At 35.3% G+C, this 27,419-nt stretch overlaps 1 protein-coding gene across 4 annotated transcripts in view; it reads left to right on the forward strand.

Moving 5' to 3' along the window:
• Nucleotides 1–27,419, forward strand: part of brat (tripartite motif-containing protein brain tumor) — a 213,840-nt gene that overhangs the window by 51,790 nt on the left and 134,631 nt on the right. The window contains exon 1 of one of the 4 annotated variants that reach the window (XM_069110889.1): nucleotides 10,319–10,582. The exons of 1 other annotated variant lie outside the window; for it this stretch is intronic. The gene's annotated coding sequence lies outside the window, so the exon portion shown is untranslated. Of the gene's footprint in view, nucleotides 1–10,318; nucleotides 10,583–25,184; nucleotides 27,059–27,419 lie in introns of those variants that run through there. 2 more of the 4 variants (XR_011172790.1, XM_069110888.1) reach the window with 2 other exon arrangements.

Below are 27,419 nucleotides of genomic sequence, written 5' to 3' on the forward strand. Positions count from 1 at the left end.
TCACACGGGAGCTATACGGAAACTATAACAGTTCGAAGCATCGAAGCTCGTTTCCCTTAAAATCGAGATTTTTGACTTGTGTCATCGTTGCAACAAATGTACGATATATAGCTGGTTTCGCTTTAATCGACCCGCGCAAACACCTCTAAACTATACATTACTCGCAAAATTGTTTCAAATAGAACCTTCATAGAGGATATAACCTAACAAACACGAAGATGGCACCCCGCTGGGGGTAGTCACCCACATGATAATCAAACAGCTAAAAAATTCTACCAAATGTCCAAATAGGACAAATTGTGAGTGTGAAATATTAAATAAAAAAAAAAAAAAAAATAGAACCTACTTTGTTTCGAGGGGAATGTCCAGATGGGCGAGACTTCGAAATTTCAGGGTGACCTGCTTTTTTTAATGGAAACATACATCTTTTATAGCGTTTTTTAAATACCATTCGATACATTTTCTAATTCTCTACGAAAGAGTATTAAAGTGCTTCGGTCGAAGAACGACGAGTCGAAGAAAGTGTTTTAACTTTAATCTCGTGAAACTTATCGTGTGAAAAACAAGGAAAGATAAGACTGTGCTTTTATGTTTACGTTTCCCTAGTCTTTCATACACTCGCTACGATTTGATAAAATTAACATTGAAATATCTTTGGAACCGAGCATTTTCGTATACAAATACCTCGTTTTGTAGAGAACTTTGTAGAAAACGATGCATACCTCCATTTAAAGAGACGAAGGTCACCTTGGCATCTCGAGAACGCCCGCGCCTAGACAAATCTGGTGGTCATCGTAAGACGTCGCCCTTGAGACAGAACAAGTTTTATTTGACATACTTCTTCCAACTGTGTATTTGGGAAATATTTACCTGGATCGATGAAAATCGGGCACCCTGTATATGTGTATATGTATACATAGGCCATTTCCATTATCACGTGTTTTTATATCGAACATACTCCACGAACGAATATGAAATGCGAGCATATCCGGACGATTATTGTCCTCCGAACCTCTTTCGCCCCTCTATTTTTTCCTCTCTCGTATTCTATTTCTTTCTTTCTCTTTACCTTCGGTCTTGTCTCTCTCTCGCTCGTAAGAAGCAAGGCCCTGCACCTCGGTCTTTCGCATTCTTCACCAAACCACAGCTACATAATGATATAGAATGAATAAGAGTTAATTTTGAAATTATTTCGAAATTATACTTCTCCCAGTCAATTTTTATCTTCCTATTTTTGTCTAACTGTCTACTTTTCACTGTGAAATTGTCTCGGCAAACTGAATAAGATATTTTGACGCGTTTCGTGTAAATATCCTTATTGTCAGCTTGCAACACGCACCGCGTATCTTAACCCATCCGCATATTGGGTCGTTTTCGACCAATAATTTTAAGCAATCTATCGTCGTTTCCGTATTTTTGTTTAAATTTTACTCCGCTTGAAAAGATTAAAGCAACTTGTAACTAAGAAACGATATTCTGGATACCTTGAGAAGCACTGGAGAATTTTGTGGAATTTTTTGAAACACAAAAGCCTAGAAAGGTCTGTACGGATCTAAGCGATTCGTCACGCAAACGTTACGCACCTAACATCGAACAGTATGCAATTTTGGAATGGTAGAGCAAAATTTAGTTGTCATTGTACAGGCTGTATTTTCATTCTACGATTACTATTAAAAACGAATTTGTTGCTTGCAATGGGAGAGAAAATTTGTTGATTCGTCGACTGAATATCATATACTATGTTACATACAAACTTTTATCATACGTGCACTTTACTAAAATAGCAAATAACACGACGATACAGTAAATAATAGCAAATAGTAAATGATCATTTACTAAAATACGATTAAATGCAATTTTGCTGGCTGTTCGATACGACGCGACTGTGTAGCAATTTCAAAGTTCGTCTTCGAGCTGCGGTACGGCTCTTTTCTTTTTAAACACGCCTCTGCGAAAAGCAAATGTAATCGTGCTTCTTTTCAAAATTAATTCTCTTCGACAAATTAATTCCCTGGTGAAGTATATAAATCAGCGCATTACGCTCGAACGTACAAGAATAAAAATTAAAAGATAACGCTTATTGGTGAAAAGATATTTCTTCGGTGATGCACGGTGGATGATCGAAGCAGAGGCGAAAAGAGCAAAGAAGAAAGGATGAGGCAGGTAAACCAGTTTAAACCTTGCTCACGGGTCCATCGGCTTAGATCCTGCTGCTTCGCGTCTACCCTCGATTCAGGGCTTCCCATGGTTGGTTCGAGCCTCTATCCTTAACCCATAGCACGTTTAACGGTCTTCTATTGTCCCCGGCAAAACCCCAATGGCGACCAGGAGGGGTCCCAAGGCCCAGACACGGTTCTGGTGCTCTGCCAATCAGGAAACCAAAGTTCCACCGTCTCGAAAATTTTCCACATTTTCTCAAGTCATTCCACTCCCTCTCTTTTGTGACAAACTACGACCGTGCTATACGTCGAGAAAAAGAGAAACGGACTCTCAGGATCTCGGCGTCGGTCGTTGCAGCCAGTCGACGAGATTCTTCCGATTCGATGGGAAAACTAAACTTAATGGCTGCCATTGTGGTAGCTTTGTAGTAAAGCTACTGACGACAGAATCGAATATTTTGGAGCGTCGCAAGAGGGTGAAAGTTCCCGAGCAATTTAGTCGAGGCTGCTCTGAAAGAAAAGATACTAATTGAGGCCTCTCTAGAGTTTGAAAAATAGGTGTCCTTGTAATTTCGTTGTACCGTGTTGTTCGAGGGTTACATTTGACAAAGCTGGTACGGCAGAAAACAAGTTTTCTTCCTATGCAGGAAAAATATCTATGGATACAGCGCTGTTGAAGGGACAAGATAAATCGACTAAATATTTTCGATCTTTTCAATTTTGTTAAAAAGACCATGTAGCTTTATTTTTTATTTTTCGACGAAAGAAATATTTGTAAATGAGAAAATTGTAGAACATGTATCGTATCGATCGATTTAAAATGTTTGTAGTTTATAGGGAAAAATCACACTTTTCATCAAAGTAATTAAAAAGGATCTTTGGAAATTGCTGTTTATTCATTTTTTGTCTTTATACTATCGTCAAAGACAGGTAATCACAGACTTTGCAATGAACGCGAGAACTTGATATTTGCAACATTTGAAGGATCTTTAAACTTAAAGTTAGTCGTGCCTACGATTAATTATACGCTCAACCTCTCTTTTCACATTCGTATACCACTGACTGCGCCTCGCTGCACTTTAAAAGGCAAATCGCACTTGGATATATTCAAAGCGAATATTTATTTTTTAACGACGTTTAAATTGCCAGCCATAAGTATTAGGACTTGCACATGCACTAAGAAGCTGTAATAAATTTTATTTCGTATAACGTTTTAGATTAAAAGATACATATACTGTATGTATAATAACACTTGTAATAAAATACATAACTAGAAAATAAGAGCGACGAAAAGCATTTCATTTGTGCTGATCTGTTAATAGTTATGCTCGTCGGTATTTGGCAAATCGATAAAATGGGAGTTTGACGATACAGAATTTTACAAATATTTTAAACGTAACGCTATCGATAAGGAGACGTTCAACGATGGGTATAGCGACGTGTGACCAGGCAGACTGCAATCGACAAAGATGCACTGTGGAGAAAGCGTGGAGTCGATGTATATGCGTATACCTCTGTCCATAAGTGTTTGGCTATCGATAGATAATGATAAATCCGAGGAATGATTATAAACTTGTTAAGAATTATTATCTAGCTTGAATTTTGTCTGTACAAAGATAACTGTGGATTATGAAAGATCATAAATTTGGTATTCCAATAAAGTTTTCGATGAGTTTCGAATTGAGAGATTAAAACGTTCACTGCAGATCCGATCTACGCTAACAAAATAATATGCATACAATACTTTACTCTATGTTTACTTTATGTACGTACGAAACTCGAACACGTGTCATACACAATGAACATACATAGTTAATTCATCATACTGCTCCCCAATCCAACTATGGGGAACAGCAAGTAATTCCAACATTGAGATACTTCGACCCTGGTATGTCAGCAACGAACTAATATATCGCGACCTCAAGATACTCACAGTCAAAGAGGAAATAGCAAAATATAGCGACAGATATAGCAAAAGAGTCAACAAACATCGAAACCCCCTAATTACTGGATTACTTGATACGTCGGACCAGATGACTGAAGAGACACTACTCGTTAGACCTAAACATTAGATTTAATTAGATATTTATATTAAGTAATATTTACTTATTTATAATATTTACTTATAAATTATACTTATCTATAATAAGTATTAACTTATTATAAATAATTAGCCATGTCACTGCGCCACGCCAGAAAAAATTACTGAAAATTCTTAATGCGAGAATTGATTGTAAATTTTAATAAATAAAAAAAAAAATACTGCTCCCCTAGCTTTCGCAAGAGTTTTTACGAATCCCACGTAAATATATACAAAGTCACGATTCGCCAAATTCTTGAGTACCTGCATATCGAATTTACTGGGCGATCTTTCTTGATAACGTCAACCAATTAGCATCTGTTACACGAAGTGAACTTATGAACGGGAGTGTACGTGCAATGCAGAAGAAATACGAAAGAGAAACTAGGAAGAAAGAAAGGCAAGAAGGGTGAATCCACGGACGAGAGAAGAGGAACGAGAAAGAGCATAGAGGGACTGATGACCGAGGATCAGCGACGCGAGGAATATCCAAAAAGGGATAAGGTATGAGAGAAACGAGATGGAAGGGGTCGAGAAAAGGGATCGGCGAGTAGTGGAGAGAAAGAAAGGAAGAGAGAAAGACGAATGACTTACTTGTCGGTGCGATAAGGATAAAAATAAAGAAACTATTCGCGAGAGGAAACAGAAGAGAACGATGGGAAGAAAGAAGGGAGACGAGAATGAGGAGAAGGAGGATGCCGTCCGGGTGACGAGAAAAGAGAGGAAAGGAAGAAACGGACTGGTGCTCTTGCACTGCAGCCGTACGAGACTTCCACGAATCGGGACCTCCACAGTCTTCTTTACCAGTCTGTTGCTCAGAGTCGAGGAAGCCCGCAGTATAGGCCTGAACTCACAGACGATATTATGGTTTAACTTCAAATTATTGTTCTCCTTATATGGTGACCCATCGTATATCACGGCACAGGCTGTTTAATCTTACCAAAGGAGTCGACCTCGACTCCTCCGGGATGTGTCAGTGCCCTAACGCATTTCCAGGACTTTCCATGCTACTATACGCGTATCTTTAATAACGGACTGGATGAGAGAAAGCTCGTCCTTCCACTTCCATAAGCGAAACCGATCTTGCAATTGTTTTTCCATTTCAACGCAACGTATCCGAGATATCTTCTTTTTCCTTTCAACTTTACTGTTGAGGTAAAAGGAAGTTTAATTTGTAAATTTTTACAACTTTCGTACTAAAAAATCTTCTATCATATTGCCGCATATTGGCATATATAACAGTCATCTATCCTCTGTTATATATTACATTTATTCATTGTCCCTAATAAACGCATATCTATTACGTAAAATTGTGACGTCTTTTTGTACCCTTTGGTCTATAAATTTTCTTTTGGTCGCTATTGTAGCGTTACTTTGCAATAGATATCGATATCGATATAGATTTGTAATAGTGTATGTTTCAATCAATTTTTCACATCTTGCCACGCAATAAGATCGCAATTACGGTTTCTGAATTCGATTAAAGTCGTCGAGTCCTTCTATGGTTATTGATCGAAGCATCGTCGCGTTTTTTTTTTATATATAAAGTTAATAGAATTAACGTAGGATCGCCGATCTGCATCAAGGATAAATCCCTGACAAGGTCAAAACCAGTTTTGGTCATCTTCCAAAAGAAAAGTAGTCGCGTCGTAGCAAGGCTTTTCCATAACCAGTTTTACTTGGCCCAGATACGCTGTTGATACATTAATCCTCCATTCAAAGTGCACGGAATCCTCGAACTTTTCGTACTTCTACACACCTCCGCCATTGGGAAAATTTTGAACAGACATAGAGAGATAAATAGTATTTTTAGTATTGTTCTGGCTACATCTTCGCTGAAGCAGTTTTCGTTGATCCTGTTTTAGGATCTCGTTTTGTTTGGTTAGGAGTACTTCGATGCTTACATTTCCATATTACGTCCTTATAGTCTTGGTGAACGAGAGTTTTTCTCAGCCTTTGCTAGCAACGTCTCCGCCTAACTCTATTTAACGTTCTTTTTACTGTTTCGCTTTCGAAGTTACGCGTTCGCGATCTAATAATACATGTCATAAAAACGTTAATTGCAGTGTTAATTGGTACTATCCTTCTGAGTCTTATTCCTATCCTTATTACTAGCAATTAATATTACATTGTCCTAAGCGAAGGTACGCTATCATAGTACTCCACTGCACCGTGTATGAAGTAATGCTGTCTTTTTACACCCTCTTCGGTCTTCGCTTTCATAATTATAATTAATTAGCCTGCTGTTTTTATTTCTCTAGATTTCTGATCTAAGTTCACTAAACACTGATCAGTATTTTAATGATGTGTTCGATTGATTCTAGCTTTTCCTCTCACATTTCGACTTAGCTCTTCTTCATTTACATATTGTGATACTTCATTTACATATTGTGATACTTTCATTCCGCTGATTGTACATTGTTTTCTTCCTGCAAGCCTTGTTTACGTTTTGGCTTCTTTCGAATTTAATTGGAGGATTCATTTCTGTATACTGTTCTCTATTTACTTCGCCTATAATACAGCGCTTTATAATACAAAGTCGTTTTAGTCTGATTTATTCCTCGTTTTAAAATTAAAACACATCTTGTTAAATTAAGTGGATCCTTTTCGACGATAAAGTTAATCTGGTGTTATAATATTCTTAAAAATTGACTCAAATGCCCTTCAAAGTTTCCTCTCTCCGGTAAAACAATCATTACATATTATTACGTAATATTAGCAACGTTAAATGTTAAAAACTCCGATCGAAAACACGAATGTAGAATAAAGAGTATTAATTGTACCAGCAGAGAAGAGAATTGATTACCATCTGCTCGTATAGAGACGCTGTAGTGCTTCCTTGATCATAGTCGTTTCACCTTTGTGGTTTCCGGGGATAGAAATTTTACGTACTGAATAACTTCCGGCCTCTTACGTAGTCGATCTGCACTATACGATACACGTACTCTCATCGAGGAAATTATTAAATCGGATCGCAAGTTACACCGTTTCGATTTACAATCCAACGCAGCTATCGCATATAATTTCTTTCACGACGTAGCAAGTTAATAAATGACAGTGAAATATATATTATGATGATCATTTTTGCAATAACTTTTAAATATCTTAAATATACGATAATTATAAATATGTAAAGTAATTGTAAAATTCTCTTGCTTCTACTATATAGACGCTTGTATTTGATGTAAGCTTTCTTGGTATAAATTTTGCATCGTGGTAACATTTATTTGAAATTTTCACGCGGAGGTTGCTTATACAAAAAAGAACCGGGGCTGTGATTTGCCACACGTTTAATTCTTTTTATCTCCAGATGATACGATATAAATGTATATAATGAAGGATAATAATCTTTTTCCTAAACCGTAAGACGCAATTAACACCAATATTGGACATAAATATAATAAATTTTTTCACAACTCAGATTACCGTGCATTTAAAGATTGAAATTTCCCCTTTGCAATGATTCCTTAAAAGTTGTTGTACGATTTTTTGTCGCTGTTTTATTGCCCTTAAAAAGAGCGCTGCTAGCATTAGAATAACAACAAAGTATGTAGTCGCACCACGGGAAGGTTACACTGTCTGACTTGTACCTTGTGTCTTTAAAATACAATGGTTACAAAGAGTAACTGTACGTAATCTTATTTTCCAAAGAAGCGTTTTTCTATCAGGTTGCATATTTCATATTCATAGTATCACGTTCTTGAACTCGTATGAAAATACGTACTAATAATATGAAACTTGATATTAACTTGGACTTAATTGATCAAGATATAAATGCTACAATAAATATCTACGATAGCTTATCCGCAATACATGAGCCTGTACTGTATACTGTACATATATAAGCACGTAAACGTACCGTACCAAATACACATACCGAACACACGCATTCAACATGCATGCTGAATACACACGCATAAAGAAGACGTCAAGCATGCACGCTAAAGGTACTCGCTAAACACATTCACCGAGGGTACACATTAAACGTATGCGCGTAAGGCACAAGTCTGGTTGTGCAATTTCTTCGGGGTGTACTTTGAGTTATTTCACCGCTGCAGGCATAGTTTTTATTATAAATGCAATAAAAGTGCAAGAAAAATAAAGCATCACTTTTAAGCGTTCGTTGTAAAGAAAAAGTTTTGTCCTTAAAATATATGGCAATTTGAGCCGGGAACAAAAGTTAACAATGTGCTGGATACAAGTAATTGATTTTGTAGAATTTCCAACAAAACGTTCAGTTTCACTTTCCCATCTAATCAAACTGAATTTAGATTGATTATTGCGCGACTAATTTGTAGGCAACTGTAACAGGTCAAGGATCGACAATTCCCCATAAAAATAGCGATCCTTGAATTGTTAATTTAAATATACATGTACGCATACATACATAATTACAGAGAATATATGGCAGTACTCTATTTTGCCGTAAAGATGCACTTATTTCCTTCTTACATACTAATTTTACATCGTAACTTTTATCGTATTTAAAAATGGCAAGGAAATTGATATAATATGATAAAACGAAAATACTTATATAACAAACATTCACCGGCATCTATTCACGAAACAATCCCACGCACGTAGAACGTCATATTCTACGAATACTAAGAATACAAATTTTTATTGTAATGCTATATTTATGTAATTTCAATTAGTCGATTGTGCTTCGCTTTTATACCCCACGATACTAACCTCTTTTCTCGATCAGAACCTTTCACCACGAGAACACGGATTCGGATTACGATACAGAGTTATATTTATGACATCACGAGGCCGAACGAGTGCTGCAAATGAAAGTTGCAGGATTACTCTTACTCTCGCCTGGCGCGAAAGGAAAACCCGTTTATTATGTGTCGTACCAACACCGATCAACGATTCTTGTATTCTGAAATCTTGTTTCACTCTCTAATGTCTTTATTCTGTTTGTATTTGTTATTTCTTTCAGTCTTCAGTCGGAACACAAACTGAACAATTATAACTTTCTATCGATTATATAAACTTAATTATTATTAACTATTTATTCCTGTTCCTAAAAAAAAAATATATATATATATATAAATGTAAAAGTATAACATAAACGAAACCAATTTGTTACTACAGACTTTTAGAAAAATAAGACAGCAGTTGACTAGTAATATATTAATTGTAGGTGGAGTAAGATTAAAATGTAGATTAGAGGTAAAATGTAGGTTAAATTAATGAATTTAGAGCTAAGGTGGAGATAAGGTTTATATTATGAAGTTCATGAAGTAGATAATATTATACGTGTAATGTGTGTGTATATATATGGATATATATGGATTTTACTATATTTTTTAATATGGTGTATGACAATATTGTATGGCCGATATCTGCCCATACATATTCGTACAAACTGATTCCCGCTATAATGGATATATGTTAGAACACTTTTAAACGCAGTATGGTGTATTTCATCGATATTATATAGCATTTGTATCGTAACATAAATTCGGAAATATTTGACGTAAGCAAAATTGTCGATTTTGGATTTAGATTGATTGACTGCATATAACTTGATTTTTAAAATTATTTTGGTATAGTGTTCCTCGGTAACATCGTTGTATATGTATAGTCTTTATTTAACCTATTTTCAATCAATTAAATTGTCTTTTATTTAAAAGAATAGCCTTTATACATTTACATATCTAAAACATGTTACTATATTTGATATTAAGTATTTGTATTCTTCTGAAAGAGGAGGCATTTTGAGAAACATTCTTACTCTATATCTTTACAATCATTATATTTATATACAAATATTTCTACTATATAAGTACTTGTTTTATTTCAATATCTGTAGTTACAACCGGCATATTTTACAACCGGTAATTATTATTGCTAAAGGTACAGCTTTACTATTTGAATAGTAGGTTTGTATATTAAATAAGGAAGTATAAGAATAATAATCCGTAGTAGATTAAAAATATAATTATATTTAAACGATCGAATCGTTTCTTAAAATCTCGTATCTATATATCTTTTCGCACCGTAGTTCCCTATTTATCGAGATACGTACCTGGTCGAACAACGACGAAGTTACACGAGTCCGACACGAGAGTTTGCGAGTAACATCGAATCGCACGTAGCGTGAAACGAAGTCTGATATGTAATTTTACGACTAAAATGTATATTATACGCGTACAATATCGTTCATCGGTTTGTTAGACGATACAAGATAATAGTTTGTAGCGATCTAAAGTTGGAAAACGTGAATTAAAAGAAATATACATTTGTGTGTTTGAGCCGGCAAAAACCTAACCTACAAGCATATCACATTCAAAGTACCGGTTCGTTTGACAACTGTTGTAACACAATACATAAGGTAAGACTCAGATCGTTGATTTTAACGTCTTAATAGCATGTCAACGCGTATCTAAATGTATCTTATGTTCGAACAGTCTGTGATTTACTAACGCTTATTAGTATTACACGTTAAATGTCAAAAATGAACGTACAGTTGTATTCTGCGGAATTTGATTTTATGAAATATAATAGAAACGTACGTTCAAATATGTTCATTTCGTTCGATGTAAATTTCACCGTTCCCAAAACAATCTGGTGTTCGCATCTCTTGTTAAAGCCCAGTGATCGAGTAATTGAACAGCGGAAGTGCATCGACGGTTAAGGCGTGATTGGGCGATTGTTTTCGCTCCGGAAATACGTCAATTGCAATTCCACGGTAAAACCGCGGTTTATTGTTTCACGCTTCATGTTCGTAAAATGTGCAATACATATGTGTCACACTGATTGAGAGTATTTAAATGTAAAACGAAAATATGCAATCAATTTGATCACAATAATTATGACTCTGTGAACGTAATGTGAAACTTATGATCCTTTTTATGAGCGTATTTTTGTTGGAGCAACGTACACCATAACTAATGCTAAGGATGAATATAATCCGGAAAAAATGAAACTGTTTCGAACTCAAAATCTACGACAAACGAGATTTATCGATTTCACTAATGGTTTATCCGTATATTACGAGCCTATAATACGAAATGTACATTAAATCGGTACGAGATTGTAAAGCGCCAGTTACGAAAATTTTAGTCAATATTCGATCATATCGTTTTACTTTGAACAATTGTAGAAACTTTAACGCATTTTCCACTGATTTTCTATTTCTTTTTATTTGCAGGTACGTATCATATTTTCTGTAATTTCGAAAGTTTTACCGTCTATTACCGGAAGAGAGCGAGATAGAAGTAGTGATCGAAGACAACGATGCCGGTGAGTAGAATTTCCATTAATGAATTCTGGAAGCATCGCGCGGCGATGGCGTCAGACGCCTCTTCGTTTTCTCGTTTTTATTTTCTTTTTGTTGGAATCCCACGACGGTCTGCCGTGGATGGTGACTGGTCGTTCGTTCGAGGAAATGGACAAAAAATTTTAATTTCTTCAGCATGTGCGCCGGAGGTGACGGATCAGGGCGATAAACGTTCCTCTCGTTATTCTCGTCAGCTTTTAGCCTCGTGTACATGTCCAGAAGCAAAAAACGTTCGATTCTCTGAAGCTCTATCTCTCGGTTCTCCCTTACACAGTTGTTGTGCTTTTATGTAGTCTACTGCAGCCGTGAAATTTGTTTCGATAAAAAATAACCACATGCTGGCTTTTTCCACCGGAATGTTCACGAGGATAGTCATATTTAAAAGAATCCATTATACATGTACAGTGTATATACTTCATCTTAATGATAACTCAATATAATAAGCATTATATCAGTCTAGTGAAAATCAAGTATAAACAAATTAAAATTATCACACAAAGGGGAAACATAAAAATTAATTAAAGATGCGAATTTAATTAAACAGCCCTGCGAATAAGCTAAAAGTAGAACATAATATAATATAATATTGGGCGTTAATCGAAGATATTTAAATTATATGTATACACGTAAAATAATTGAGAAATTGGTTCTAAATTCTCAATAATGCTAGTCAAAATAATCACATATTTCCCTACTATTGGTTCATTACTTCAAAAGAATATCGATGTATAAAATACGTGATAAGATGTCGATAAATATTTCTATTATTATATCGTTTTATAATTCGTTCGGCAATTTTTAGTCATTGTTACAAATTTGTTGCACGGTTGATTAGTAAAATTTTTTAAAACGGACTATGCTGAAATATATTGCAGAGCTTTTGTCAAAAATATTTAAATTTGTAAATTTTAACTTATCCTGGCATCGAAGAAAAAACGATGAAGCTAGTCAAAGTAACGATTACAAAAATGAGGACAAAAATTATGATTAGTTTTTGAAAAAGTCGAATACGTCTATGTAGTGACGACTAAGTAAGATACAGTTTGCCGTGCGATATATATACATAATAACGGCTATCGCGTTTATATACAATGTCTCCGGTAACAGTTACGAGTTAACAAGTTCAAGGACGCATAAAGAAGATATTTTACTAGATAAATTTTATTACAGAATGATTGAAATTATTATCCTCGTTGCTATATGTAAAGCTATGCTCGTCTAATTATGCATGTATTCTCGTTAGTACGTTTTAACTCTGCAAACCTTCGAGCGCGCAATTAATATTTTGTACTAGTTGAGCAGTTGTTTGGAATATTGACGTATTTGCCAAAATCGTGTTTCGAGACATTCAAAGTTAAAATTTTCTTTCATTTGTAGAAATTGTTGACAACACAAACGTCATTATAAACGTCTGATCTAACTGATCTGAGCTATTAAACTGATATTAAAATTTTTGAACCGAAGATCATAGTACGAGGTCGTTGAACTCATCCTTACATCAACTATAATTCTATGTAATCAAAAATACATCATGCCATCTAAAACAAGGTCAAGTTGATCTTGATTTTTTATAGAAAGAAGTATTTTTCTGGCGATTTTAAATATTTCAATTTGTAGTTGGTTCAGAACACATCAACTTTTGTTTGAAACACTTTTTGGCTATACTATCGGAAATACTTGAAAAATGTACATCCATTTCGCTGAACAACCTGTAGAATGGTGACATCGAAAAAAAGAACGATTATTTTGCTTCCAATGAAAAATGACAAAGCTTTCAAAAAAGGATTATGGACTCTCTTCTTCCGAATATCGAGTTTTCTCATTATGTCACTACATTGAAAGTAATTACGCGGGTACAATATCTCGTTAAACGCATATTTATGTAGATATAAAGAAAAGATTTTGAGAGAAAGATTATATTTGTAGCTTAATTAATTCGACGTCAAATTATGCCAATAATGGAAGAAACATTTGTAAAACCGCTTGTGTATTAAAATTTAATTGCCGGTAATTTCTTGTAATTAATTAATTACGCATTAATTTTGAAAGCAAATTCACAATGCAATGCATTACGCATCGGAATTATCGATACTATTATAGCTAGAAAAGATAGATTTAAAGAAATGCACGATTACTTCAAAGTATCAAGACGGAAATTGGTAAAAATTCTCTGTCGACATTTCGTAAAAGCTAGTGTCTTCAAAGAGAAATGTTCTTTTTCCGTTTAACTCTTCTGTATCTGAGAGAATTATTGCAGCAGAACATTGGTAATTTAGAGACACGTATAGTAAAGTTCGTAAATCATGAAAATGCGGTAATGGGAAAAAGGAAATATCTTGAAGATGTCCGTAATCCGAAGAACTGCTCAACTTTATCGATTCAAACTTTCAATGCCTTTACTATAAACTGTAGTTTTAATATTACGATCTTGCAAATAGAATTTACATATCGTGGACGGTATGCTGTGAAACAAATTGTATCAAATATGCCGCATATTTTTGGGAAATACGTCAATGTTTACGAAATGAAAAACGTCGATCCTCGTCGTTTCAATCAGAGTTTACTGTAAATTAGAATTTGTAATTTCTAATAATTTCTTAGCTATGGCGAATACGCCAAATTGTGGATAGGTAGTTCATTTTGGTGCACTCGTCTGTATGTATTGAGATACTGCCTGTTCGCGTGTACATCGCTGTCGTGGTTTATTTACCTTATTTACATCAGCTGGTAGCCAGACTAAACATGTAAATAAGACACTAAACAAAGTCGTGTAATATTGTGTATAAACACGATGGCCATTGTATGTCCCTTAATAAACGGTATCTTGCTATATTTTAGTCGTATATGCATATTGCATATGCATGCAGCGGACTTTTAAACTCAATTTTCTCGAAAACTGAATTTTCCATAAGAAAATCTTATTCCATATTTTCTTCATCTTGTCTCGCAAGAAACTGTTTCTCCCCCGTTTCTATATAACTTCCAGCATCCTGTATAAAGAATTATGCTCAATATTGTTTATGCACCTCAAATCGTGTATATGCACTGGCTCAGGAAAGTACTCGAATTAAATATCATAAGCGTAAAGCAAGACGATAAGACAAATTTTTAATTATAATAAATTTTAGTTACGGTATAAGAGTTAATATCTTTGGTTAACTTCTTGAAGATCAGGAAATGGTTTCTTATAACGTTATAATACATCAATTTTTGTTACGCTTCATAAAATCGTAAAATACAGTTGGAGGAAACAGCGACGAGAAAAATATCGAGGAAATCTTTGGAATTCTCTTTCGTAGCCACAAGAGTACTTTCCTGATGTTCTTTCTCGTGTGTGTATTTCGAAAAAAAATATAATAATTTATATTTATATATAATTTATAATATTGCTATATTAATAGCAATATTAATAAATCGAAGTTATTACTGACAGCAATAATACAATTAAATGTGATTTCATTAAAGATCTATGGATCGCAAATCTTTGTAACTGCTAAATCGTACAACTTGTTTAACGGATTTAATTCGGTACGATTTAATTACATTTCTTTCGTTCCTTCTACCATCTTAACTCTATTTCTGAAGCCTCGAATACTTCAAAATGTCGAGGAATATCATCATTGCCATTATATTGATGTTCCAGTTCGTTATTCGAAGCACACAAGAACATTAGTACCATGGTCAATCGACGAAGTTTCATCACATTGAAACCATTCTATCATGCCGGCGTTATCACAATCACCGTTCTTGGTATTGCGTGCGATGCAGAAAGAGTTTCTTCTACATCTGTCGTCGTATTATCTTCCACTTCTTTCTGTATCGTGTCTTCGGTGTAACTCGCTAGTTTTTACCAAGCCCTTTTTAGTATTACACATTCAGTACCAGCCAAGCATATGGCACCACGTAACAGCAATCTTTTAAATATCATTGCTTGTAGAGTTGCGTCGTCCTTTCGCCAGTAGTATCGTTGATCGTCAGTAAAAATTATCACGGAGGATTGCATCTTTCACGTGCGAAAACTATTCGCATAATGGAGAATTTGGACAACAGTAGTTGGAATAATCGTGGTTCTACTGTACTTTGGTAATCTGTGCAAAGTATATGTATCCAATAAATGTGTTCTAGCTCCTTTATATACATTTTCAGATGCGTTTTGAATTGTACCAATATAATCAGGATAGTCGTGTCTCGTTACAGTACTAATGAGATTTTTAAATGTTCTGTATGATAGGTGCATAAAAAATTTGTAGCAATGTTGGAATACTTTCGCGAGCCACTGTACAGAGCAACGAAAAAAGACTGACAAAAATAAAAAGAAGGTTAAAGAGAAAACGCAAAATTCAGGGTCATTCGATGATCGTTGAAATTACGCAAAGCTTGTCTATAATGGTTATTCGGCAGAACGAATTACACAAGAAATTGGAGCTCACGGACAACGCAACAAAGCGTTGTAACCTTGGTTTGTTTTCACCGCAAGAAAAATCGTCAAAGCAACGCGAACACTCTCACTCTCACCATGCGATAGACCTGTCTCTTTTCGTGGTTAATTATAATTTGACTCTTTTATGACTCCTTTTATATATATGATCTGATATATATTATATACACTATACCATATTATGTTATATTATATTATACTCTACTATATATTTTATATACATATAATAATATAGACAATGCAAAGAATATATACGCAATATATATATTTCTTTGCATCGAGTATATTTTATTTCTGCTTCTTGTTTCAGAATGTTGTGTCTTATGAGATATTGTGTAATTAATGTTATAGTGGTATAATTAATATTATTTGAAATATTCCTTAGTCTTTGTAGGTTGGTATTATTCAGTAAATTCGGTTTCGATACCATTCATGTCAAAAGCTTTCTACACTGAAATGTTTTATATCTTCAACGATCCTATCGTCGCTGTTTAGACGATCGTAAAAATGTAAACAATCTACTATTTTTATTAGTGATTCTATATTTATGGACTTCTTATCTTCGTCCTGAATATTCTTTAAGATTATTTTGCTGTTTAGAATCTATTTATATTACATAAAATATTATTACATAAAATAATATCGTGAAAAACCAACTATTTTTTTTCTGTTGTTTATTATTACTGTTCTTGTGTTAGGTTTTTGCCTATTACGAGCGTAGGTAATAAGCAAGTATTACACATATAAGTATCAATTAAAGTAACGATATTACAAAAATGTGTGAGTACATATATAATTAACAGTCTTTCTTTGATATCGTGTTGATTGGTGCTATTTCTCTGAGTCTCAATTCTAGTCTCATTACTAGCAATTAATATCACATTGTGCCAAGCGAAGATACGCTATCATAGTACACCAGGCAAATTGCTCTAATTCTCATTGCACCGTGTACGAAGTAGTGCTGTCTTTTTACAACCTCTTCGGTGTTCGCTTTCATAATTATAATTAATTAGCCTGCTGTTTTTATTTCTCTAGATTTCTCATTTAACTTCACTATACACTGGTCACTCTCTTAGGGTGTGCTCCATTGATTCTAGCTTTTCTTCTTACATTTTGACCTAGTTCTTTTTCATTTACATATTGTGATACTTCATTTATTCCGCTGATTTGCCATTGTTTCCTTCCTGCCAGCCTCGTTTGTGCTTTGGCTTCTCTTTTCAATTTAATTGGAACGTTCATTTCTATATACTGTTCTCTATTTACTCTCTGCTTAGCTCTTTCGTAATGGGTGTTGTTGCGTGAGGAATTTACTGCTTTGCTTGTGCGATCCTTTTGGAATATTACTTTTTATAATATTTTTCAATGTTTATATTGTCTATATTCTTGTATTTTAGTTTATAATTTTAATACAGTTTATATATTTCAGGTTTCAGTTTTCACGATATTTATCAATTTTACATTTTTCGCGATATCTTTTAACTTTTGTCAAGAGGTCTAAAAATGAATAGGAGATCGCGTTAATAAATGTTTAAAAACAAGACTTATAAAATTAACATTTCACGCATATTACCGAAGCATGCAATACCGTGAACGTTGAAAAATATAATTGTGCGATTAACTGTACGGTTGCTATGTTATACGAAGATTATTAGCAGTGGATTTACAAGTATAGCGGATTGCATAGGGAGGATGCGTTTAATCGCCTCAAGAATTTAACGAGCCGATCTTCTACCTGAGTAAATCATAACGATTCGTTCACTGATTACCTATAAAATTTCTTTTAGAGATTATATACATGGAATATAGGATATAAAAAGACAAATTGAATTAATTGATTTTCCGATGATGATAGATAATGACTAACAAGTCTTATTGAGATACAGTAACTAGCTTAAGAGAAAATAGACGATCGTTCGTCAGCTTGTCGATAATATCTTACTGTGAGTTTTACATCCACATCTACCGTTTATGTATATCTTTCTGTTTTAAAGAGTTATAAACAAAAGTATATTTCATTAATAGAGTAAATATAATACTATCGGTAAAGTATTAAATACAAGTTTCGTTAAAATTGCTTCGCTTTTTCGGTGGAATAAAACGTGGAGCGTGCAATCCGAAACTTTCTCGTGAAGATGGAACTGAGCCGTGCGTTCTTTAATATTTAAAAATCTGCGATATTTAAATTTCTCATATTTAACTCCTGTTTTACCTTTTGTGATTGTATAAAACGTTGCATACCATGTGACCATTACAGTATGCAACGATTATTGTACAATTTTTTAAGTAGGACTCTATATAATTTAAAAAACGTAGCGGCGGTGGAATTTACCCACGCGTTGCAGTTGATCTTTGTTCGTCCTTTATTCATTCATTCTTTCGACTGTATCGACGTACTATAGTAATTTTTCAGATTTTGCTGATAAATCGATGGAAGTTTGAAATCCAGCAGATCTGAGCTACAAGCATTGTTGTATGTTGTATCGTTGGCCGAGTTCCTATGCATATGTATGTGTCGTGTGTCATAACGAACAAACTGCACTAAGTCTGGAAACAGAATTAACGTAAGATAGTCGCGTTTGAAGTAATTATGAAGTGCGAAGAGGATCAGAGTAATCAGAGATATTATTAGCTCGAAGACGTAAGCAGATAAGACTTTTTCTTCGTTGCAACCGTCGACTGCGATGTTTGAAAGGGACGACTTTGAATCTCAAATTGCGACAGCGTCCGATTCCACTGAGCAGCAAAAATACCGAATCGAAATACAATCTGATAAGGGTTCTTTATTAAAACGGATTTGTATTCTAGACACTCGAATAATTTCAAATATTTTGTTAACGTATTAATCGACAAGAGCAAAACCGAATTGGAAGCCATTATAACATCTGCATAGGGTTGTAAGCTGGTGAACGTGTCGTTGGTCGCTGTTCGCATATAGCAACAATTATTGACTATTTAATGAACAATTATTTCGTTGATGGATCAGTATTTGAAGAACACGATCAAGCGTAACGCATGGGTAGATCGAGCCGCTACCACTTTTTCATCTTCGCGCTCGTTCTTTTCAATTTTCTTGAGATGCTCTTAAATGTCCTGGAAGAATTTTTCGATGGCAAGCAGGCCTCTAAAGGTGGCCATTCTTTAACGTCCTCCTTTCCTATATTTTTACCTCAATCTCGATAGGAATAAATTTAAAGAATCGATGGAATTCCTCGACATCTTTTCTCGGTATTTAAATAAATGCAAAGCATAAAATAAATCAGAGGGAGGTGGAAGGCGTAGAAGTAACGATTGAAAGTGAAAGTTACGTAATTATCGGCTAGCTGAATGGCATTTCTATTGCTTCTTTCTCTCGTTTCTATGCGTGCAACGTTCTGAACTTCTCGCTATGGGAATAATATGTAACCTGGATGTTAAAATTAGACGGGAAGCTTATAACGGTGCGTGCACCCTCGTTACGATGCTTCACATTGTGCAACTAGAAACTCAGGATTAGCTTTATTAACGGATTCGTTTACCGATATTATCATTTGCGCAGCCTAATTCCTATGCCGGGTGATCGTGACTTGTATCGATTTTCACCGATTAAAATTATCAAATAGACGTTGCATTCAATTCATATAAATAAAACGAAGTTCTATTTTCCTCAGCTGTACGTAAATAGGCTTTAAATTGCATAATTGTCGTATAAATAAAGTGAAATTTCTTCTTCTTCTATTTTCTGCAGCTGCGTGTAAGGATATCGGTTCTTGAAATAAACATTCTTATCATTTAATTCTCTCTTTGAGGCGCATAACTGATTACACAATTGTCATATAAATAAAGTGAAGTTTGCTCTTCTTCTATTTCTTTCCTGACTGTGTTGCAAAGACATCAATTCGTATAACAAACATTCGTATTATTCAATTCTATTTGTTCTAGTTTGCATAATCGTTTGTTACGAGATCGTTTCAAATTTAACTCGCGCGTGAAATGTGTGCTTGGAATCGTTAATCGAAAGAACACCCAGTATAAGGAACGCAGACGACTCTTGGCCCATGGGCTGGGAGGCCAGCTGCTTCCCTAACGAAAAAATACAAGTCAGCTGTTTTCCGGTGTGGCACACGCCAACATGATTACACTCGATTCCAACCAGACGCCTCGATCGACGAGAAAACCTATCGACGGGAGGATTATCATCGATAAAGGAACTAAGCGAAGGATCAGTGAGTCGTCTTTTCGATTATCGAGTACCTATCTTCCACAGATTATGTACGTACTCGATACTTTACGTTATCTTTCAAAGAGTAGCCCAAAATTGAGAGGATTTCTCGCTCATTTTTGGTTCCACGATTTTGAAACTGACTTATTTTACTGATATACGTACTAATGCGGTAATTAGCCAAGTTCAAATATACCTGTCGAAGACAGAGCGCCGTACGAAAAACGAGTGCCCTATATATTCTTCGTATGGTTTCACGGGGAATCATCTCATGCCCGCTTGCACATGTTATACGGGGCTGTATAACGGGCTCTGTATTAACGTAAAATTATAGTCAGTATCTTGTAAAAAAAAGACAGAGTTGACTTTGCTCGGCAAACATGCGTATGCGACTGCAGCTGCTGCTTTTCCGAAGAATCAGCTGTTTCCTGACACGTATGTTTCGAGTCGTCGTATAATTATGGGAAATCAAGTATTTTCACCGATACAAATAGGCGAAAAATGGATTTTGATAGGAAAACGTCGACCAAATTGCATATCACCAAACTGCTATAAATTGGGAATAGAAAAGTTGGTTTCTAATTGGAAAAGGGCGGTAGAAAACGTGGAAGAATATTTGTATTAATCGAATAATTTTTTTGTGTAATTTCATGAAACCTTTGATTCAAAAAAGTGAGGAAATACGTAGGACAACCTAATACAATGCCGGTAGTAATGAAATGATAATAAGTCAAAAGCGATTATCGGTTACGAGACATTCGCTAATAATTCTACTGTTTAATTTAATTGATAGGTGAATGAATAAATGGATATTAATATTTATGGGCTATTTAACCGTAACAATAAGGAAAAGATGCGTTTAATTTAATAGAAATTTCTGGGTATAATAATAGTAAATGGAAACAAAAGTTGACTTATCGTCAGTAAAATCTGACTAATGACTTTACAGCTACTTGCATAATTTATAAAATACACAGCAAGGTACGAATTATTCTATCTCAAAAATATTCGAATTATATATTCCGTTTCTAATTAGAATTTGCAATTTCACTAACATGCTGTGATTTATATTATCTATTATATTTTCATCAATGTTTCACGCTCCACCTTTACGATATGATAAAGAGCAGTATATCTTAATAAAATTCAATTAATACAATATTTTATCGTTTTGGTAATTTGGGAAAGTTCCTACAGCTTCGATAAAAATACTTTATTAGACGGAAATTCTACTCGTAATGGAAAAGTTTGAATTATTTATTGTTTGAATAATAAAGAACAGAAATTTTTTTAGCAATAATATACGTATAGGTACCTTGTACCTGTGTACAGCTGAAGTAAATCCCGCGTGATACACCAAATTTTTAGGTTACAGATTAGATTGACTTTGCGCAGATACGGTTATTTAAATTGCAGAATGAATGTAACAAGTTTTGAGAATATGCCCTTACACGCTTGTAACTATCTGATAACGAATACTTACGTCATTCAGTTTTCTTATCAGGCCACTCCAGTAGAGGAAACATGTGGTCGCGTCGAAAAAACGCAGTTACATTATAATATTTTCCACAAACGGTTTCAAATTTTGCATCGATGTAAATCGTGTGATTAGTGAAAAATTATTTGCACATACATATACGTAGATATATTATATGTATATAAATATAAATATAAAATAAATATAGAATATTTTGAAATGTCATTAGCACCGTAACGAGACATCCTGATCGTACGTGTAAAATTTGAAACGGATCTGAAAATGTGCATAAAAGTACAAGATATTTGTTAGAAGCATATACTTTGCGAAAGTTCATCAAAGTATTTGAACAATCAATTATTCGTTGTATTAGTAACGCACGATACGTAGCTAGCGAGGTCATTTTTAGCACCAATTGTATATTCAAGACCACTATTCACGCTGTATACTAATTTTTCGCTAAGTATATGTTTGCAATAAATATCTCGTAACCTGTACGTATATAAATTTTCAAATTTTACTATTATAATCGCTATAATTACTAAACCGCGCATGTTTATGCTAAATGATATTTCTATAAATTGAAACAATTAAAGAAACAGAAAGTAGGCAGAGAAGTATCTGAGCAACTAAATGTTACAATAAATACTCTATTTTGAATATCTTCGAATACTTTGGTGAATGAATAATCACTGTGTAGATCTTTACGCAGACGTATAACGGGTACGTCACATACTTTTACCACGAAATTAATCCAGTTAATCTGATACACTTTTTTTAGCGGAGATTCAACTCGTTACTTGTTGGAATTTCTCATCTTTTTCCATGTACAAACTGAGAACCTCTGGTCTTTGTATTCATTTGCTGGGAACGGAATGGAACGAAACGGAACATAACCATAAAGCAGAGAAAATACATAGGTTATGGTCGTTGCACGTAACGTCTCTCGCTTCCAAAGCAGGCGCGCCTTGTTGCTCCCTTGTGGTTAAACGCTATCGTATTTCTTTCGTCAGCTTTAAAAATTTGGTTGATTTTTCGCCGTATCGCAGCCGACGAGTTAAGGGAGAAACTTCGACAATGGGTTATAGCTTTAATTGGTTTGAAGAAACTTGGGAATACGCCATCGTCGAGTAAGAAACTACAAAAGTTTGAAATATTGAAAATCCGCGTAAAGAGAAAGTGGTGCAAACTGGCATAAACGTACAACGACGATTCGTATGGAGAAATAAAACTGTTGGTCGTGGTAACTACTTTTCGTTTAGCTACGTCACAGTTGTAAAACTAGAGTAAAATGAAGAAGGTAGACAGTACGTACGGATATTGCGAGAAAATACGCGATAATGAAAGATGCGAAACTCTGATCGATAGGAATAATACGACGATAAATAAGGTTTTCGTCGCTCCGAGTCTCGTATAAATCTTACGTGTTGGGAAGTAAAGTTAGGGATTGTTATATATTTATTGATATGTTGTTATATCGATTGTTATGTTATTTATTAGGAATAACGTAATATCGTATATTTAGGAATAAAATAATATCAATAGGAGTATGTTGGGATACTAAATAAAAGTAATTTGACAAAGTTAAATTTAAATTAAATTAAATTAAATAATCGTGTACATAGTAATATAAAGGAGATTTTTATTACAGCAGAGCTTTTTAGATTAATCTTACAAATATTTCGGACATATGCGCAATTTTATTATCTATAACTGAAAAACATTTGATAATCATATAAAATATATTGCGCTTTGTTACGCAAGCAAGCGACAGCGAAGCGAAGGAAATCTTAACAAAGAAATAACGCATCTCATTGTCAGATTATCGCAACCGATAGATTGCGAGACAACAGGGAGTTATCGATCCGTGAAAGACTGCATATGTCGCATCATAGGTTATGGTATAGATAAGCTCTGTTCTGATAATTGGATACTATTTCACGATATCATTTCTATACTTCACCTTTAAACTTCCACATCATCTATATACTTGTATTTATTACTTGAAATAATAATAAATTAACTTTAAAAATGTATTGAATTGTATCGTACTATCTTTGTTATATTATTTACGATGTTAAAAATCGTAGTGTAAAAATGAAATGTTTTCATATTTTAATAGCTTTTTGATAAATAGTCACCTTGTTCCTGCTTTATTCTGTACATATTAGGTGTTGCTTTTAAAAAACACGAACAATCGTCTCATAAAATTATTGTTAAAGACATCGATAGCGTCTTTCGCGATTTTGGCATATTCTCCAAATGAAAGCAAACACGTAATACGTTTAGCAAATAAAAAGTTGTGAATTGACTAATTCCATACTCGCTAAGTAAACTCAGCTTGTCATGAGCTCGTACATTCTCAATTACATATTTGCGGGTATTAGTAAAATAACGAAGAAACTGTTCTCTTGGCAGAAATCTGATATTAGATTTTATTAATTGTTAAAGACCAATTTTTAAATATTATCAGTGTTTGCTATATTTCAAAATATTCTGTTTGAAAAATATTTATAATCCCATTGCTGTTTAGCTATTTCACGCGTGTCAATGAATTCTGAAGATTTTTTGGACAATAAATTCGATCTAATCACTCCTTTAAAGCAAAGATATAAAAACTGTTGATCTGCTTTTATATTCTTCCACATATTTATTAGATCACAATCTCTATGTACATAATTATTGTCCGAAATTCATGAGATTTTACGGAATTCATTTTGATTGATACATATTCTACGATATTTATATTACGCTGATTCAATATAACTCAAGCAGTAGACATGGAGGCTTCGAAATTACGATGTACCCGCTAATTTCACAAGTACACAATCCCAAGTTTGTATGATTATGAATAGCTATAAATGAAATGACAGGCATTCCTTAAATCCTATGAAAGTTAATGACACTTAAACTAAGTACGCGACGAATATCTTTCAACTGATATTCCATCGGATTCGCGCACCCGCCTTGATGACCGCGAGTTGATGGCACGGTGAAACGCGCGAGGAGAATATCGATGTGCAGTTAGGTATGTTCGATTCTGACTCGATTCTTCAAAAAATCAATTCTTTCGGTTAAAGAATCGGAATCGATTCTTTACTGTCGGTTTTTCAGCGAATCGACTTTTTTTATTACGAAGGAACATTTCTCACCGTAGCAATGCGGTAATTCTTCTTGTGCCAAAACGTACGAACATGCAAATTTTCAGTTTGCGATTAACAATCGATACGAATATCTTTTTCTATTCCCAATTATATTCCGAAACGATTGAATCTGCATTTAACAGATAATAGCAATAATGATAATACTCCAAGCTTGTCTGGAGTTTAGCATTTATAGAATCTAAAAGGATAGGGATTTAAATCTGTAAAGTTACACATCTGTGACTTTGATGTAAGATGCAAGATAACGATATATATCTACGTATATCCATGAAAGATTGAGAAGCTTGAAATATCGACGGTATTATCGATTGTCTGAGCCTAAGAATCAATCTCTAACAGTCATATAAAATTATACATATATACATATTTATGATTTTTAACAATATCGATTCTTAACGATATTATTGATTGTCTGAGGGCACCCTAGAAATTAATCTAAAAATCATAAAAAATTATACATATATACATATGTATTTACGATTTTTAAATCCATTCGTCGTTCTTCGGTTGTCACTGGTGGAGCACAGAATCGATCGAGAATCGACTTTTTTTAAGCGAATCGAACATCCCCAGTCTGTGCAAACTGTGCAGAATGCCGCTCGGCATCCCGAAAGGTAATACAAGGGGGGTAGGAGCGAGTGGTAGTAGTGGTTGTATTTGTCACCCCCTCCGCCTCCAAGTCTGCTTTGTCGAAGAGAGACGCCGCCGACGCCGCCGACGCCACCGCCACCACTACCACCGCGATCTCCACCACCACCACCACCTCCACCACCATCAACCTCCGCCAACCTCCACCACCACCATCACCACCAACCCCACCACTCCACTACCACCACCAACACTATCATCATCACCACCACCACCGTCGCTACCACCACCGACGCTACCTCCACCGACGCTACCACCACCGACGCTACCACCACCGACGCCATCACCTCCGCCTCCGCCATCGCCATCGTTACCAACGTCGGGACGCCGTGTGTGACCGTCGCTGTCGTTTCAGTTACTAACAGACCGTGTGATCGTTCGCATTGCAGGCTGTGAAGCGCGAGAATTGTGCGGGAGAGAGAGAGAGAGAGAGAGAGAAGTGAGAGAGAGTGAGAGAGAAAGAGAAAGAAAAAAGAAAAATAAAGAGGTGAGATAGGAATCGTAGCGAGCGGGGAACGTAAGAAAGAACCGTCGTGCATAGAAGGAAGAGAAAGAAATAAAAGTGGAAAAGGAAGGTGAAAAATAGAGAGGAAGAGTGGAGCGAGAGGGAAAGGGGAAGGGAAAAAAGGGAGAGAAAGAGAGAAAGTACGTTGCGAGCCATGCTGCATGGTCTCGCCTGAACAAAGGAAGGCTCCCTCAACCCGAGGGTCGTTTCCGATCGACGAACCGTCGGTCCCCCTTCGTTTGCCTTCGGCGCGCCTCGTGCGGTGTGTCTAGTAAAGGCAGCAAACGGTCAGTCACGCAGCAGCGGCCGAGCCGTGAGGAACGAAGAACGGAAGAACCAGAGTACTACGAACATCGAAAGAAAAAGCGTGCATCGGTGCACCGGCTTGCCGGTGAAAACAAAGGAAACAGGCAAACAGCGAAATAATATCGTGCTCGCCCTACCGGAAGTTAGTTGGCGACGATTTCGCTTTTAAGTGGAGAAAGTGGAGGAAATTTCCTGTTCCTATCAAAATCTTTTTTACCGAAATCGGCTCCGTTTTGTGTACGTTGCAAAGTCGTTCTCGCGTATCGTTTCGCTCGAAATCAACGCCGAAACTCGACCTAAGTGCTAAACAAATACGGCGTTCTTGGCGCGTGTGTATTTTTCAAGGTGCTTTCGTTCTCGCGTTCCGAAGCCTGTGGGTCGAACGACAATCTCGAACGGCGACGGACAGAAATTGGATTTTCCGTTGGCAGTTTTGTGCGTGCGTAGTTAACCTAACCGGCAACCTAACCTAACGACCGTTGTGTAAGGGTAGGCGCGCAATTATCCGCGATTAATCGTTACGCGTACGTGTCGAGAAACCGATCTTGATGCGCGTGTCGCTTGAGCGTGCTAAATGGTGGAACAGAGTAGCTGAATAAAGACGAAAGTGACTACGAGATCGATCTTTCCTCGATTATAGTACGCCGGCTCTTCGCCTTTATTTTTCCTCCTTGATACGTTTTTGTGTGACATGTGCCACGAGTACACGGTGCATGCTTGAGTCGAAGGATTCTTTGATCGCAAAGCAGCATTCTTCCGTTCGACTACGTACGGATTATCCTCGTATTTACGGTGAGTACGTATCTTTTATTGGACTAGTAAAATGTAAACATTTACGAAAGTATTCGAACGCTCGACACAGTCTTTTTTCTGAATATATTTTTTGAAATCTCCTTGCTACTATAATAGAACACGACCATCGTGATTATCGTAGCAACATTCGAATGCAATCCAAAGATGTACATAGACTTTACGAGACGTTTACGGAATCATATTCTTGGTGAAAAATTAGTATACAGCATGAATAGTAATTTAAAAAATACAATTAATAATACAGCGAATAAATCTTACGGAATAAATCAAATGCTTCGGTGATCTTTTCTAAAGCCTATTCTTTCAATAAATATCTCGTAATTTTTATATATAGTTTGAA

The sequence above is a fragment of the Bombus flavifrons genome, chromosome 4, assembly GCF_040668555.2.
Source record: "Bombus flavifrons isolate JBK064 chromosome 4, iyBomFlav1_principal, whole genome shotgun sequence".
Classification (NCBI taxonomy): domain Eukaryota; kingdom Metazoa; phylum Arthropoda; class Insecta; order Hymenoptera; family Apidae; genus Bombus; species Bombus flavifrons.